Below are 6,321 nucleotides of genomic sequence, written 5' to 3'. Positions count from 1 at the left end.
TAGCACTCGAGGAGCCTGCGACGTGTGTTTCAGTGCCGGTAACAGTTCGTTTACTTAGCTTTCCAGCCTATCAGCTGGTGCAGAGCGGCATTTCGAATTGACAGCATTTTGGCACGTTACTGGAGTGATTCCGAATAAGTACGGCAACGCAAGACGTACGCTCGGTGTTGAATTCTTGCTTCGCCACTGGTTAGCCCGTGTGCTTCTATTGTCTTGTGAGCAGTGCAGGAAAACGCAGTGCTTGGCAGTGAAACAATGTGCGTGGTTAATAGTGATGCTGTGTTGACATTTCCAAAACTTTTGAAGAGGCTGCGCTCGCGTGACAGCAGAATAAAAGACAGCGTTGATGACTGTGTATAGCCCTGTGCAGTTGCAAGGGTGCTTTACGCCGGATTTAAGGTTTGCCACTGGCCTTGCCGTTTGGTTTTGAACTCATTACTTCTGCTTCTTGCGGTATTTGTAATACGAACGTCTTAACGTGTCGAACAGAAATCGCGCGCCGGCCCATTGTGCTGTAAATGTGGCTCCCTTTGCAGCATACCTTGACTGTTCTCTGGTGAAAACTTGGAGTTGTACCTGGCAGCGAGAGCACGTGAACGTCAAGCTTCCCTCCGGAAAGAACACGCTTTGCACCGATGGCTTGCCTTGGATAAAGTAGTAGACCAGCACTTCCTAACTAAGGTTTTCGAGTCAATATGTCCTTTCCATTTGCACAGCACTCACTCGAGCCTTGACTACAGCAGCCCACGGCGAGATCCCACGCTTTACCAGTTGTACGTACACGTCTTGCTAACCTTGTATTTCTACGTCAACGGCAGCTTCCAGTCCACAGACGTCTTTAGCCCTGTTTGCCGCAGAGCACATTCCGTTCATGATGACGCCGACGGCTGCTAATGGTTCGGCCTAAGGTGAATTGAACTTGCCCAACTATTTTTGTTGCTATTCATGTAGTGCTATAACGTTTGTGAATTTTCGACCCAACAATCGTAATGTTACGTCATGTTATGTTTCACCTTATAAAACGTACTAAATGCACTTTATATATACATATAAATGGCCAATATACCTATATTGCAATCTGGGCAAGTACATGAGCAGTTTTTATGATATGGCTGAGGCAGGCTTTTATCTGATTGTTAATAGGAGCCTTTCTTTTCACCATGCTTGATCGTTGAGAGAAAATATTTTACTAGAATTTATTCTCCAGGAGCAATGTAGCACTTTTTCAGAAGTTCCGTTTATTTTGCAAAATTAGTTGTATAGAAGATTACCGCTCTGTCAGCACTATAGTTTACCAAGAACATATGTATTGCATTGTGTAAAGCTTACATGGGGCTTCAGTTTGTTACTGAGTAAATACAGGCTATTTGATAGCTTTCACTTAGTGATAGCCTTGTGTTACTGCCAAATATGTATTACCAGTTCTTTCAATGATGGTTTTTAGAATATATAATTTTTGACCTCTTTGCAGATCTCAGACTCTCGTAAGGTCTTGTGGCGCATCGAATGCACGCACTGGCAAATCAAGCCTCCTTATAATTTGGAGCACCTGTACAAAAATAAGAAAGACTTGTGCTCCCTAAATGTACAGGTACTTTGCAATGGTAGGGGTGCCGTCACCCAGCCGACCTCGAAGTGGCCTGGAAGCACGCATGGCAGCCTCACCTGGATGGACTTCGCTCTTCCTGAGAGTTTCGAGGGCAGAAAAGTGCCTAATGGCCGGTTGCATGGTCAGGTTTACAGAGATGATAAGGTAAACACCACTTAAATGTGAGCACCTTCATAACTCAAACATCGTTTCCCAACAGTGGATGCTTGTATTATTCTCACACAGCGATGCTAATCGGACGCTTAAGGAGAAGTAAACTGCGCGAGAAGTGACAAGGTCGAACGTGTAAAGTCTGCAGCTTACGAATTTAACTGCTTACAAGTGACATTTAAAAGTTGTGCTTTTAAAATAGCCTGTGCTCTTATTCCTTATTGAGGCAATGAGCTTGTGATCCGCTTAGTGTATCAAGTGCTCTGCATGGAAATAGCAAATGGGTGAAAATTGCCAGACTGTTCGCAATCTGCAGGGAGAACGATCTATAGCTCAAGCCTTAGGCAACACAGGAGCGGAAAATATGCATTTTACCTGCCGTAGCTTTTTTTTTTTGCAATCCTCTGGCACGTTTTGTTTCCGCCATACATGTCCTCAGCATAATCGCATAGTGGTGCGTTTATTTCTACAAATTGTATGTGACCTGAATACACCCTTGTTGATCGCTAAAGTTGACTATCGGTATGCCTGAGAGCCATGGCTGCTCACTCTCCTGTATGTGGCTGGCCCAGCTGAGCAGCAGTGCAGTGAAGGCAGCACCCATGCAACGATATGCCAGAGACCGCACCTTTGGTGTTCTGAGCAGGACACAGCATATCTGTCCGGCATGGCATTCACATCATTAATAATTATGGTGAGCGTTTGTGGCAGCCGTAAGAGTCCATTAACATGCTTTTGCGGATTTTGACTGCGTTTCTTGCGTGTGCGTTTTACGTAGTGTAAAGTCCAAATAAAAGACACTTTATTGGTTTGTGCCTCACGATTAGGCAGAAGCTGTCCCCTTCAAAATGAACATCGCAGTTATAAATTACCATCATAAACTATTTTTCCGAAGACTTCATTGACACTTTTTCTTTGTTTTTTTTATATTTCTTCATACTTGTCTTCGGGTTCTGAAAAAAACGACACCCAGAGCTGTTAGCACATATGCATCGTCTGTGCATTTTTAAACATAGCAAGATTCCAACAATAATCACGGCATGAGGAGCCCCACAGTCATGTAAAGTGTATCTCGAAGAGAACACACAAGGCCAACGAGAAGAGAGCAATTACCAGCGACTGCGTGCGGCTGTTCGTAGTGCACGTCAACAAAAAGAATACATTGTGATGACTGGAACAGTTTCAATTGTATGGTGACAATGTGCACAGCTGCAGTTTAATTTTTTACCAGTGCATTATTCAGCAGTTCTTTGCACTTAAGGATTCATGATATATAAATTCTGCATTTATAGTGCCATATGATGAAATTATGTAACCCATTCTTTAATGGTTGTATGCAAATTATCTTCTGCTACCTGAAGTTTTTAACATGCATGTAAATCAAAGTACATGCGTGTCCCTGCATTTCACTGCTATTGCAAACAGTAGCCATAATCGACAACCAAAACCGTGTTTTCATGCTTGGTAGTGCATGAATGAATGGCATTGAAGCGGGTAATTGGGCACTTGGTCGTAGTAGCCCTTCAAGATGCACGTATTAGTGTAGGAAGAATGATTTTATGTACGCATATGCTCTGGAAAGTCCTTCTCAATGGATTACTCAGCTAAGTGAAATAGCAGCGTCGCTATTCCTAGCATATCCTAGAAGCAGGCTTTAGCAAGTGTGTAATGTTATCCCATTGCGTGTCTGTCCTCTTCAACAGTCGACCTCTTTGTATGTACCGCGTAATTTTAACTTTTTTATATAGTGTTTGCTGCCATTGTTCACTTCATAATGTAATTGTATACTCTGCAAAAAGTTTATCATCTATGCAGTTTTGCTCATGTTACTGTTGAAAGTATTTATTGCATTTTGTATATTAACTATACGATGCATTTACTTGTGTCTTTTGGTGCGTCTGTACTATGCTGTAGCGTAAAGAGGGGTGGTGGCATGCTCAAATCTTGAAGGTGGCGACTTCGAACAAGTTGGCAGGCGGGAATAAAGAACTGCAGATCACCATTACTGCTATATTCAGATAAGCTGTGAAAGCTCAATGGAAATGTATTTAGCATTTTGTAAACTGTGCCAGGTATTTCTTGTTAAGTTCTCATTTCCTTTCATTCTTGTTCGTTAAAGACCCCATTGAAGGGGTATTACATAAGGCGCCGGTACATAAATGAAAACATCAAATCCATATTTTAATACAGTGCAAAGTAATCTGTTAAGGCGGCCGAAAAAGTTCAGGGACAGGTGATGGCTGTAACGTCTTGGAAAGGCCGTACCACTCCGCTGCTGCACGGTAGAGGAATGAGGACGAAAAAAGTGACGGTGACCCAACTGGCATGGAAACGCCTTCCTGAAAAAGGGATTTTTCTTGGCCGCAAGCAATTAGGTCGTGGCGTGTCTCTTGATTTCCTTGAAAACATCTTGATGTCTGGCCCGAGCTGGAATAGCCAGAGACGTCAAAAGTAATTGCCCAGCTATGATAATTAGTTTTCGGGACTGTTCGCTCTTTCGATAGCAGTGGCTATTTCTGTTCTCCGTGAAGGAGCATAACGGGGAGTGAAAGAAGAGAGCGGAAATGCCACCTTCTGGAGATACGTAAGAGTGCCAGCAAGCAACACATAGCCTCAGGCTATGCTACCTCTTTTCTCATTACAAAAAAAAAAACGGTGGCTTCTTGATTACACTGCGAATCGAACTCAGAACATCCCTCATTGTAATCGGTCGATGTACCCTCTCGACCACCGCTGCAGTGCTTGAAATGAGAGCTTGCCACTGTAGCGCTTATGTCATTTTTAATATATCATCTTTCTCTAAAAATACGCCCGATGCAAAACTTCTGGGGAAAGGAGATCAAAACAAAAAAGAATTGGGAGTCACTAATGCATTCGCCTAAAGCTACTCGAGGGCGAAAGCCATCAGGTATGGCAATGCTACCGTGCTGATCATGTCAGGCGCGACTTTCTTTTATAAAATATTGCTAATTACCTTTCACTACTGTCACTTTCACTAATGAACTACACTCTCTCGCTACATGAACTCAATGCTCAATTTGTATCGATTATCGTGATTTACATAAACGCCCACTAAAGAAATCCCAACTCACCTAATTTGTTTCAATTCACATATATAAGCACAGTCACACCTTCGCTCGCTTTTGTATGGCTTTCGCTCCCATAGACTTAGTAAGTAACGCGAGCGCCGCTTTTGTATGCTCTCCAAGCATCCGATGCCGCTCTACGGACGCTTTCCTTGAGGTCTGCTGCCCCAGGGAATCGCCTTTATCTTCACCTCTATCGCTTCCATTTCACGCTTTCGCAAAGATGAAATGAGAGTCACGTGAACGCCGTCTGTTTTTGCTTGTTAATTGTGCGAAAGCGCAGCAGGCGCGCCTCGTGAATCGAGGCACGCGTGTGTGGTCATGTCACTTCAAGCCGAGACACGTGAACGCCTCTTGTTTTATGTGTTTGCTGACGGGAACGCCGCAAGGACGAAGAAACTGCACCGTGTTTTCTGAATAGCATTAGCGCTTAGAAGCCTCCCTACGAATCTTTTTCATTTACGTGTTCACACTTCTAAGCCTATAAGAATGTTCTCGCATTCCGGCCATATCAATGTGCTGCGGTGAATTGAACCTGCGAAATTACGATCATGACACCTTTCTTATTGCTGCTTTATATTTCTGAACAGCTTCTCCGTTGGCTCAAAAGCCACTCCTACGTCTTGTACTAAGGTCTTTGTAAGAATTGCATCAATATACGTCTAGCTCTCAAACACCATCATGTCAACCACTATACCATGCTCGAACATGCCTAATTAGCTGAGTGGCTGTGAAGATTCATGAAAATGTAACTTGTGGTTGTAAATAGGGGGAGATGTTTCGCCGTCACCATGAAGCGTTTAATGTGTTAATTTATGCGCGGTTTCACAGATGTGGTGCATCTGGAGTGTTGCTCGCCTGCATTTGGTGGGATAGCGCACGGATTATTGCTTAAAGCCACCGAGCAACTGCATTATTTTAGCAATCTTCATTGATGAAACGCGAGCGCTTGGCTTTTCGCAGGACCTCCGGAGATCTGCTCCAACGCGACAGCGCGTAAGCGCGGTAGCAGACGTCCGGAAATGGAAGCTGAGATGCAGCGAAAACATTGGATATTATCGTATACACAGAGTTTCCTAAAAAAACTAGGGGGGACTCTGTTGCTGCGATCTCGCTCTGCGATGGGAATGTTATGTAGTACACGGATCTGCCTAATCTTCGTGCTTACGCCTTCGAATGCACTTGTGGCTTTGTTTATTGATTTGTTTTGGCGTTCATTTGGGATAAAGGAATAGACGATTGTGAATTCGGGACCAGATTTGAATTGGTGAGCCTAAAAATTTAATGTGGTGAAGTTGAACTGCTGACTTGCGCTCAACTTCCTTTTGCGACAAAGCGGATGCAGGTGACGCGGAGCCAAACGGAGCCGAAAGAACGAAGTGTACACAAATCCATGTACTACCTATCTTCCTCCATGCTGGCTGTAGCGCCATGCGTTGCAGCTCCCATAGACAATAGCGCCATAGTTCCCTCCAG

General features: G+C 43.9%; 1 long non-coding RNA gene across 1 annotated transcript in view; it reads right to left on the bottom strand.

Annotated features, from left to right (window-relative positions):
* Positions 1-2,581: 2,581 nt before the first annotated feature.
* The window catches only part of LOC119374383 (uncharacterized), a 239,275-nt gene continuing 235,535 nt past the window's right edge, over positions 2,582-6,321 (bottom strand). Inside the window, exon 3 of the long non-coding RNA XR_005180153.2 lies at positions 2,582-2,712. This is a non-coding gene — a long non-coding RNA (uncharacterized LOC119374383). The remainder of the gene's footprint in view (positions 2,713-6,321) is intronic.

This window comes from Rhipicephalus sanguineus, chromosome 11, assembly GCF_013339695.2.
Source record: "Rhipicephalus sanguineus isolate Rsan-2018 chromosome 11, BIME_Rsan_1.4, whole genome shotgun sequence".
NCBI lineage: Eukaryota > Metazoa > Arthropoda > Arachnida > Ixodida > Ixodidae > Rhipicephalus > Rhipicephalus sanguineus.
Note: the sequence above shows the minus strand (reverse complement) of the source record. Positions and strands in the feature narration are given on the sequence as shown.